Source organism: Balaenoptera borealis (genome assembly GCF_965194805.1).
Source record: "Balaenoptera borealis genome assembly, chromosome: 1".
NCBI classification, from domain to species: Eukaryota; Metazoa; Chordata; class Mammalia; order Artiodactyla; family Balaenopteridae; genus Balaenoptera; species Balaenoptera borealis.
The window spans coordinates 124,118,968-124,131,229 of NC_138860.1; the positions used below are offsets into that span (position 1 = coordinate 124,118,968).

The following is a 12,262-nucleotide window of genomic DNA, read 5'->3' on the forward strand; positions in this document are numbered from 1 at the left end:
AAAAAAAAAAAAAAAAAAGACAAAACCCAAGACAAATAAAAACAAAACTGAACAAATGCAAACACACAAACAACAAAAAAAAGAAAACAGACAGAGGAATAAAACCCAAACAAATAATGAAAACAAATCCAGGTAAACAAAATAAAACAACAACAACAGTGACAAAAGTAACAAGGGAAGCAAAAAACAAGAGAACATACAGACAAGAGAGCCCAAAAACCAAAATTAATAATAAAAACAAAACTAACTTAAACAGAAAACAAAAATGAAACAAAATAAAAAATACTAAAAGAAAAACATGAATTCTTAGAGCTTTCTCCTTTTCTCTGGTATAGAAGTCAACATCACGTGCGGAGGCACCCACTCCATCATCCTGAGTTCCTTAGATGTGCGATGTTCAGATCCAGGGTATATCACTGTTATATATTTGTGTATATATATACACAAATATGTTGTGTATCATTGTTAAATGTGTTTCTGTGAGGGAACAAGAGCTGGGATTTCCATTCTGCCATCTTGATGTCATTCTCAAATTTATGTTAAGTCACATCATTTGTGGTACTTTGTTACAGCATCAATAGAAAATTAATACATGGAAGATTTAATATAGATATGAAGACATATAAGGATATATGATTAGGAAGACAATCAGAATCAGTACAATAAATATAAAAATAAATCACTCAAACAAATAGATAATCTAAAAACAGACCATATATAATCACCTGATTGAGAAAAGTGAAAAATGAGAAAAGTGAGAAAAGTCCTACTGCACTGCAGTGGGGAAAATAACAATCTTTTCAGTAAATTGTGTAGGATAAATTAAATATCCATATGGAAAAATGTTTTGACCCCTACTTTGCACCATGCACAAAAATCAATTCTAGATCTGTTTTATATATATATATATATATATATGTATATATATATATATATATATATATATATACACACACACACACACATATTTATATGTATATATATATATGAGGTAAAATAGTTAAGATTGTGGAAGGAAATATTGAAAAGCTACTTTGTGATCTGGGAGTAGGCAAATATTTCTTAATCAGGCATGAAATTGCTAAATATAATTGAAAATAGATAAGGAGACTATATTAAAATTGAAACCTCTGCTCATTAAGGAAAATCATTAAGGTAATGAAAAGGCAACTTACCAAGTGGCAGAAGACATTTTCAACACATATATCTAACAAAGGATGAATAATCGATTAAAGCCTCTATGAATCCATAAGAAAAAGGCAGTCAACACAATTTCTAAAATAGGCAAAATATTTGAATAGACATTTCACAAAAGACGATATGTAAAAGTCTACTAAATATACAAAAAGTTGTTCCACTGTAGTAGTTTTCTGGGAAATACAAATTAAAACCTGAATGTGATATAATTTCATGAGAATGGTTAAAAGTAAAAGATGAAAAATACCAAGTATAAATGAGGAATTAGAAACTTGTACAGTACTAGTGGGCTAGTGGGATATGAAAAGTTATAATCACTTCAGAAGACTCTTTGGAAGTATCTATTAAAATTGAAAGTATATCTAACCTGTGACTCAACAATTCCACTCCATGGTATATGTCCCACAAAACTGCATTCATATGTTCTCCCAAAGACATATATTGAAATCTTCATGCCTGCATTATTCCCAGAAAATATTCTTTAATCCTGAAGATAGCATGTCTTAGATAAAACCTGCTCCTTACTGTGAGACTCAACGTTAATAAAAAGTGAAGACCAGCAGCCAAACATGATGGATATAATATGGGAAACACATTGTTGTCATAAGTTGTTTCTACTTGGAGTTTTGTTTGTTACCACAGCCTAATCTGATAAATATATTACCAGTAATAATAGTAGTAGCATTACTCTTTATTATTATTACAATTATTATTGTGTTGTGAGTATTTGTAATCATGGGTTGTCTAAAGGAAGAAAATCAAAAGGAAGTATTGAGTGGTGGTTTCACTAACTGAAGAAGCTCATTTGTTTTCTAGGATGATCAACAATCAGAAAGCACCTACTAAAGGAAACTGTTGATGCTTGATATTTAGGAGACAGTTAAATCTAAGCTTTGGTTATAATATCTTGTTAAATATAAAGTGCAAATCAAATCCCAGTGTAAGCTTATATATTTGTGATTGTGCACATCTAGAGAACTTATTTATTCTTAAAAATGTGTTTTTCTTTTATAGAAATACATATTCAAATTTTCAGATATCATTAAAATAACTTTTATGTATGAATAGAATGAGAAGGGGTTAATACTGCTTAGTGATATCTCTTTCTTTCAGGAGTCTTTAGTAATTGGAGTGTATAAAGAGGTTTTTAATTATCAATATATATTTAATTATTAATATTGATAATTGCTGAATAATTTAAGTAAGTCTTACAAATTCTGTAGAACTGTCAGGATAAGCTTCAGGCAGCTCTAAGAAAAGAGATATTACAAATTAGCTCTTGATGAGAGTGTGACATTAAATTTCATGAAATTAGAAAAAATTAAAATCACAGATTAAGAAAATTTAAAAGGCAGAAATTCGTTCATCTGAGCATAATGTAGTAGAATGAAAAATCAGTAGTAAAAGTATAAACAAGTCAACCACTTAATTTTTTTTTAAATGCTTTCAAACAATTACTGATTTAAGAGAAAAATCAAAGTAGCAAATATAGAATAGTTGGACAACAAAATTACAAGAAGCTCACTTATCTTAAAAGTTTTCTACTATGTATTGCTCAGAGAGGCAAAGGCATAAATTATTAGCGTAAAACTTGCCACATTATGCATTCCAGTTTCTTTTCAATTTCACCTGGGTTCATATTTTTATTCTTGGATTTCTGCCTAGCCTTTTCACATTTGAAACTGTTTAAGAAGGCAGAATGTTAATGGGATAAGCTTGTTAAATAGTACAGTGTTATTTTTGTATGGGCTTTTTCTGGATTGCTGTTCATAACATCCTTCTCAGAATTTTGTAAGTTTAAAGAAACATTAATGAATTGCATTTTTTGAGGAATTGGATGATGCTGTTTTAACAAAATATGTGCTATATAGTATTGATAGTAGATACCTCATGTACATACACATTGAATATGCATGTAATAAAATGTATGATATTTTCTTAAATTATCTTAAGTCTGCAATTCCTTTTCCTTTTTATTGGTAAGATCTATCCATTTCACAGCCAACATTAATGGGGAAATAGCAAATAAAAGAGTGAGAGAAACAGTATACAGAATTAATGTTTATTTTATTTTTTCTATCCTTTGCAAATATTGGAGCTTGCTGTAAAGATCAAGGAGTGTGCCAGGGATCTCTGAGACAAGATTTTGTCCTAACCTTGGAAATGAGCGTAAGCTGCAACTTGAACTTAGCACCTATCTCTGTCAATTACCTCTGCTCTTCTCTCTTTCTTCCTTTCTCCATCCCTCCCTCCCTCTCTCTCTCTCCTTTTTCTCTTTCTTCCTTTCTTTCTGCCTTTTTTTCTCTCTCTCCCTCTCTCTCTTTCTTTCTTTTTCTTTCTTTCCTTCTTTTTCTTTCTTTCTTTCTTTCTTTCTTTCTTTCTTTCTTTCTTTCTTTCTCTCTCTCTCTCTCTCTTTCTTTCTTTCTTTCTGACTTTATGATTTTTTTGACAGTAGTTTTAGGTTCACAACAATATTAAGAGAAAGGTAGAGAGATTTCCCATGTACTCCCTGCCCCACACATACATAGACTCCCTCATTATCAACATCACTCACCAGAATGGTACATTTGTTACCAGGAAGACCCTACATTGATGCATCATAAAAACCCAGAGCCTATAGTTTACATTAGGTTTCACTCTTGGTGTTATATATTTTGTGGGGTTTAAACAAATGTATAATGACATGTATCAATCACTGTAATACCATATATCATATCATATACCAATATCATATCAGAGTGGTTTCACTGCCCTTAAAATCCTCTATCTCTGTCTATTCATCCCTTCCCATCTCCTACCTGGAAACTACTGATCTTTTTATTGGCTTTTGTCTTTTCCAGAATTTCATATGGTTGTAATCATACAGTATGTAGCCTTTTCAGATTGGCTTTTTTCCACTTAGTAATATGCACTTAGTTTCTTCCATGTCTTTTCATGGCTTGATAGCTCAGTTTTTTGAGCACTGAATAATATTTCATTGTCTGGAGGTATCACAGTTTATTTTCCATTCACCTACTAAAGGACATCTTGGTAACTTCCAAGTTTTGGAAATTATAAATAAAGCTGCTATAAACATCTCTGTGCAGTTTTTTTTGTGTGGACATACATTTCAGCTTCTTTGGGTAAATACCAAGGAGTGTGATTGCTGGATCTATGGTAAGAATATGTCCAGTTTTATAAGAAATTGTTTTCCAAAATATCTGTACCATTTTGCATTCCCATCAGCAATAAATGAGAATTTATCTTCCTCTTCACCAGCATTTGGTGTTGTCAGTGTTCTGGATTTTGGCCATTCTAATAGGTGTACAATGATGTCTCATTATTTTAATTTGCATTACAGGTGGAACATCTTATTTGTTATCTTTGTATCTCCTTGGTGAGGTGTCTGTGAAGTTCCTTGGCCCATTTTTAAATTGAGTTGTTTATTTTCTTTTTGTTTTAAGAGTTCTTTGTATAGCTTGAATAACAGCTCTTTATCAGGTGTGTCTTTGGCAAATATTTGATCCCAGTCTGTGATATGTCTTCTCATTCTTTTGACATTGTTTCTCGCAGAGCAGAAATTTTTAATTTTAATGAAGTCCAACTTACCAATTATTTTCTTCATAGATTGTGTCTTTGATGTTTTATCTAAAAAGGCATCAACATACTCATGATCATCTAGGACTTCTTCTGCTCTCTTCTAGGAGTTTTAAAGTTTTGCATTTCACATTTAGGTTTATGATCTATTTTGAGTTAATTTTTGTTAAAGGCTTAAAGTCAGTGTCTAGATTCATTTATTTTGTGTGGGTATATTCAGTTGTTCCACACCATTTGTTGAAAAGCCCACATTTCTTCCATTGTTTTATCTTTGCTTCTTTGTCAAAGATCTGTTGACTCTGTGAGAGTTTATTTATGGTCTCTCTATTCTGTTCTATTGATCTATTTGTCTATACCTTTGCTAATACCTTTGTCTTGTTTACTCTAGCTCAATAGTAATTCTTGAAGTCAGGTAGCATCTAGTTTATCAACTTTGTTCTTTTCCTTCAATAGTATGTTGGCTATTTTGGGTCCATTGCCTTTCTATACAAACTTTAGAATCAGTTTGTTTATATCTGCAAAATAACCTGCTGGGATTTTCATATTTTAAACTAAATACAAATTTCATTATGTTGTCCCTGAAAATGCTTCTTCAAACTCCTCTCAGATTTGGGCTAATGGGAGGGACACTGCCTTAACTGAAAACTGTTGTTGGTCCACATTTGGTTCTTCTGTTTTCTAAAACAAAAGTTATGGAGAACTTGAGCATGTACTTCCTTGTTATCACCAGTAGTAAGAAGCTTGTATCAAAATGAGAAGAGTAGAAACATGTGGGATTTTTTAAAATTAATTATTTTTATAAGAAGAAATAAAACTATCATGTTTATATATCTGCGTTAATAGATATTAAATTGTTTTAATTATTTTATTCATTAAGTTTAAAAAATTAAAGTCACATATTAATCAAGTGAAATATAAATAATTAAATCTAATTAAGAGCAATTTCAAGGGTTAGTAAGTCTGGCTCTTTAAAAAGTTTAATAGACTACTGGAAAAAAAAATGGTACTGATGAACCTAGTGGCAGGGCAGGAATAAAGACGTAGACATAGAGAATGGACTTGAGGACACAGTGGGGGAGGGGGAAGCTGGTGTGAAGGGAGAGTAGCATCAGCATATACACACTACCAAATGTAAAATAGTTATCGGGAAGCAGCAGCATAGCACAGGGAGATCAGCTTGGTGCTTTGTGATGACCTGGAGGAGTGGGATTGGGAGGGTGGGAGGGAGGCTCAAGAGGAAGCGGATATGGGGATGTATGTATGCATATGACTGATTCACTTTGTTGTGCGACAGAGGCTAGCGCAGTATTGTGAAGCAGTTATACTCCAATAAAGATATATTAAAAAAGAATAGAATATTGGAACAATCTCACAAATTCTTATGGGACAAATGGTGGCATTTGGGAGATTAATAACCATTGTCTACTTTTGTAACTAATTCTATGTAAAAATGACACCTAGAAAGCATTTTCTGAACTCCACAGAGAAGCATATGCTAAATGTTGGACAGTGCCTATCTGCCCATCTGTCTCTGCCAAATGGCATCTTTAGAGGCCTTGGCTTGCTCCAGAAAGCCCACTGTTCAGCTGCTGAATGTTCAACTGAGAATGTTTGTAGAGTTGTTGACCTAAAATCCATTTATTAGAACAAATCCCTGAAGAATTATGATGTTTTTGTATATTTAGTTGTAATTTTTTTTAACTGTAGGAAATAATAGAGACTGATGTAACAAACATCTAGATATTTACCATCCAGAATTAACAAATGATATTTTTGCTTCAGAAGCAGTAGTTAAAAAAAAAAAAAAGACTCATAGAGAAGTAAAGACATTTCAAATATCCCCTTCATATTTCCATTTCCCAGCTAATCTTCTTTTACAGACAAAACAATTATGAATTCACTGTATTCTTCCTGCTCATGTTTTTATTTCACTACATATCTATTAATCACAAATAATATATAACATTAATGAGTTTTTAAACTTTTTCACAAATGGTATCATACTGAATTATCTAGGAGAGATCCATGAACACATCTCTTGTTTAATGGAGTGAATCTTTGTGACATACGTTGAAGACCCACAGCGTTCTTCAGAATTTTATATCAGCAGAAACAGTGCCAGGTTGAACTAACAGGACCAAACAAGACATAAAATAAGTAAAAGGTATTGGATTCCCAAAACTCTAGTGTCAAGAAACAAGCTAATGAAACTACTTAGCTGCGAAATCTGCTACTTCTTTATTAAAAAAATAAATAAATAATGATAATTAGAGACCACAGTCTTGAGCCAGAGGGCAGAGATGCAAGCTGTAGAGAATTATCCCTAGGTCTTGAAACCTAATGGAATTTGTGTGCCTGAATTGCAAAATAGCTTGGGAATATTGTCTCATTTTCCCTTCCATTTTCTCCTTTTGAGTTGATACATTAACCCTTATTCTGTGCCTGTCCTACCATTGCATTTTGGCAGCATATAACATGTTTCTTTAGTCTCACAGGTCCACAGATGGAGAGGAATTGTGTCCTGGGATGGATTATACCAAGACTCACCCATATCAAATTTGGATGAATTAGATGATGAGATTTTGGTCTTTTAAGGTGATGAAATGTCATTGAGATTATTGGACTTTTAGTTGATGCTGTAATGGATTGGGGACCTTGGGATGGGGATAATTATATGTGGGATGGATGAGAACATTTGAGGGCCAGAGGTTGGAATCTATGATAAGCAGTATAATGGCCCCATGGATGTCTGTGCCCTACTCATCAGAACCTGTGATAATGTTACCATAAATAGCCAAAAGGATTTTGTAGTTCTGATTAAGGTTAAGGACTTTGAGATGGTGAGATTGTCCTGGATTATATAGGTGGGCATGATATAATTGCACAAGTTAATTGGAAAATAATTCCTGGCTGTAGTCAGAGAGATGCAATGACAGAAGCAAAAGAGTGAATCAAGATGGTAGTGTGAGAAGGATTCCACATCCTGTCACTGGTTCTGAGAGGTGAGGGTTATGTGCAAAGACCAAAAAGAGGACCATAGGAGCTAATGGCAGCCCCCAGGCTGATAGGCAGCAAGAAAATAGACACCTCAGTCTTATAAACACATGAAACTGAATTTTGCCAATACCTAAATGTTCAAGAAAAATATTATCCCCTAGAGCCTACCGGAAGGCAGAAAGCCCTAATACCATGTTGATCTTAGCCTGATGAGACATATGTCAGATTCCTGATGTAGAGAACTAAAAAAATAATAAATTTATCTTGTTTAAGCCACTAAGTTTGTGGTAATTTTTTATGGCATAATAGAAAACCAAACTAACTCAATATTATATATTTTGATCTATCTAGGTCTACATTCCCAAAGTCTATTCATTTTAACTGATGTATTATATTTTAACATACAAATAAATCATACTTTATCCATTTCTGTCCTGATGGATATTTATACTGTTTCCAGTTTTTCTCTGTAACAAACAATGTAGGAATAAACAAAACATTCTTTCTATCTGCTAGTAGTCAGTGTAAAAGTTTCTAGACTACATCTAGAGAAATAAATGTATTGGATTATTAAATATGCACGTTTTAAACTTTATTTGATATTTTCAATGCATTCTAGAGTTTTTATACGAATTTTAACTCATGGTGATTATTGACATGTTTGATCTCTCCCCTATTCTTTTCCTACTTTTTGCTGAGTTGATCCAATTTTCATTTCCCCCACTTCACTCTATCCACCTTTTGAATTTTTCCATTTGATTTCCAGTGATTTAGGTTACTCATAAATTTTAACGTGCATGCCGATTTAATAAAATCTCTTTATTTTTACCCTATATTCTTATAGGATAATACAAGGACATTACATCACTGTAAATTTGCTTTCCCATGCTATTTTCCCTGTAATGTAATTTTAGCTTCATTTTGATTCTAAGCACCCCATTGGTCACTATTATGAATTTTTTAGTTAATTCTCATTAATTGTGCCAGCATTTTATAATTTATTTGTTAATCACTAATTGTTGCATAAACTTATTTTCTTTTGCATTCAATTACCTTCTTCCTAAAGTACACCCTTTAGTTATTCTCTAAGGCATGCCCTGCAAATATTTCATTTGAAATTGACATATCTTTTACCTCAGAACTTTAAAGGTATTATCTACTATCTTCTGGCTTTTATTTTTCTTAATGAGAAGTCTGCCATAATTCTAAATATTGTTTTTCTATATAAAATCTTTACTATTTTTTTCGTACATTTTCAAAGTTTGTGAAGTCTTGTAAGTTTGCCATTATGAATTAGTGGAATGTTTTTGACCTTTTTAATTCTGGTCAGGACTTGGATGGCTTCTTCATTCTAAGAATTCATTTATTTCTTTAACTCTGAAAAGAATATGGCTCCCTACCATCATCACTTGAAACTCTGCTTTTTTACCATTGTTTGCACTTTCTCCTTATGAAATGCCTATTAACATTGCAGGACCTTCCCATTATATATATTATGTTCAATGTACTTTTCATATTTTACATCTCTTTATTTTTTCTCATTGCATTCTAGGTGATTTCCTCAGATCTATATTTAAATTCTTCAGTGTTCTTCTCAGCTGCTCTATTATACCCAACACTGCCATTGTATTCATTTTTGCTTTTATAATGTATTTCTATTATTCTAAGTTTACTTCTATTATTTATTTCTAGAGTTTCTTTTTTTATTAAATTGCCCTATTCCTTTTTTATACTGATCTTATGTTGAGCAAGTGGCTTCTATTACCTATTATCAGGAGCAGATATCTGAACGCCTCTGCCCATTGATCTTGGTATCAGTCACCAAGAAAACACAACAGAGTCTGGATGGAATGACACTTTATTCACATAGTGAAGAGATGGAACAAGGCTGGCTTCAGTGATGTGTGTCAGCAGGTCCCATGGCCAGTAGGTGCCTCCTGGCAGCTGATTCAGGGCAGTGGTCTGCATGTATCCCTCTTGTGCAGCATCAGAAGGACCTACCTCCCCTCCACAGGCAACCGATATGGTATTGGGGTTGGCCAGGTGCCATACGACACACATGCTTAAGCAAGGTAAAGGAGTACATGTTGAGTCTGAAACAGGATATTCCTACACAAGGTGACAAGCCCAGTACAGGCTGTAAGGACACTATTTCTTGGTAAGGAAATGTTCCACTCTCATGGGGTCAAGATGTGGTTGAAAAACTATGCACTTGATACTGCCTTTCTCAACTTCTTATATTGTCTATTCCTTCTTTTTCCTCTTTGATAATTTTAAATGCACTTCTCTGAATGTAGCTCAATCAAGCCTAGTTTATTTCCTCTTGTGGTTTATAAAATGTCAGTGTTAAGTTCACTTGCCATGGCATTTGTTTTCCATAGATTCCTGTGTTGTGGACTTGTCTCTGTGAGGTATGTTTGTAGGTGACTCTGCCTAGGACCCTGTTTTTTTCACTGGTTTCAAACTTGATTTTAATTTCTTAACTTTAGATTTCTGAATCATGCTTGCAGGGTAATGTATGTCCCACATATATGAGTAATAATGGGCTGAATTTCTATGATTTTTATCACCAGGTCCTAGGTGGATGGAAAATTTCCTCACAGTTTCCAAAGGCTTGTGTTTAGAGCTTGTAACCTGAAACCATTCTAGAAGTGAATGTTAAAGCCTGAGACACATATTAAGGTTTATATCTGATTCATATATTACTGATTCTTTCAGATACATTCCCTGTTTGTTCTTCTAATTTTGGATTTCCCTTTTATTTCTGGAACTTTGTATTTCCCTTTCTTTAAGTTTAGTTATGCATTTAATCCATTATTTCTATGCACTGGGCTTGAAGTCAAGCCTTTCTGAGTCAGATTGGCTCATTATATTCTTTACCTTAAAGAAGTATCTTTAATATATATCAGTGGTAAAATATAGTACGCCACCAATTGTGATCTGGTTTTTCATATTTTCTTGCTTTTCTCTTATAGACAGTGATAAAACACAAGAGATTATCTGTTTTTTAAAATAGGTTGTTATTTGTTCACTCCTTTCAAATTGTTTATTTAGAAGAGAAGCTGATTCTGGCATCTCATCACCCTGAATTGTTGGTGCTTGATCTAGGCAGCTGTGTCACATGGCAGCAAAACAAAAATGTTGGTACTGCTGCTGTTATTCATTAACTGTGATGCGGTATTTTGGTCTGGAATATAGCCAACTATCCCCACGTAGAACATCTCGTGTGCATGATCGTGGGGAAGAAATGACTAGCTCCAGGAACAAATATGAAATGACTATAAGATTTATGGAAGTAAAGGAGAGTGAAACAAATAATAATTTTAGATAGCCATGTAAATCATGTTTACTAGGCTATCGCAGGGTTAAAATAAATAGAAAATAGTTTTCCTCTGATTTTGCCTCCTGTGCATATTGCAGGACTTCCAACCATTTCTCCCCAGCTATTTTATAGATTACTTATAGGGTGACTTACAGTACACCATTGAACTGTTCCCTTTGATGGCCACATGGCTTCTAGCATTTCCGTCTGCTCCGTTTTTGATCTGGCTATGATGCTGTCTCCTCATGCTCCTGGTGCGAAAATCACTAGTGCCATTAAAGCCCACCGAAGGCGCAAAAGTCAGCTGATATAGAATATCCCCTCCTGCTTTTCTGCTGTTCCAGATGCAGGCGAGTCCAGCTTCCAACATAGCCTCTAAAATCTATTCTGTGCGCTAACATACTCCAGTAGTATCCTGTGGATAGAAAATAATGAAAAAAAAAACAAAACTTTTCAAATGCTTCTATCAACAACAGGAATAATACAACTAATATTTGTTATGAACTTCATATATAAGTGCTGGGTATATAAGTGCATTACTTGTATTATCACATCCAAACAGAGCTGATGTAGGTACTATTACTATCTGGTTTGCATTTAAAGAGAGATAAACATAAAAATTTTGAAGAGCTTTCCCAAATTCTCTCAGCCAGTAAGTAGTAAATTCTAGATTGAAAATCACATCTGCCTGAAAGCAGACCTAAAACTCTTAAACAGTATACCATTTTAAGTACTTTAAAAAACATTTTTTGAAAATGTATTTGTGCCTGCCACTGTGCTAATGTTTTATGTACTGTACTGCATTTTTTCCCTTTGTAGCAAACCAAAAAAATCAAGTCTATTTTTGTTATAATCTTAATTTAGAAATTCAACTAAACTTCAGAGACATTAAGTAAATTACCCTTGATAACAAACAGTTAGTAGCAAAAGTGATTTAAATCAAAGTCTGTCAGGTGCTTGTAGTCTTAACCATTATTTTGTTATATATTCTCCAAAATAATATTGTTGAATTCCCAATGATTTGATGAATTTAAAATAAATTATTCACTTTATCATTTGTGTTTTATTTCAGACTCTCTTTCCAAGATGAAAGTGGGAAGAAAACATTGGTGTTACATTTAGAATCTATCTTCCTTGTCTATACTTATCTTAAATTCTTGAACTAAAATT

The 12,262-nt window shown here is 33.1% G+C and overlaps 1 long non-coding RNA gene across 1 annotated transcript in view; it reads right to left on the bottom strand.

Moving 5' to 3' along the window:
• LOC309611541 overlaps window positions 1–12,262 on the bottom strand; it is a 39,401-nt gene continuing 27,139 nt past the window's right edge. The window contains exon 2 of the long non-coding RNA XR_014234583.1: window positions 1–12,262. This exon is cut by the window's right edge and continues 20,295 nt beyond it. This is a non-coding gene — a long non-coding RNA (uncharacterized lncRNA).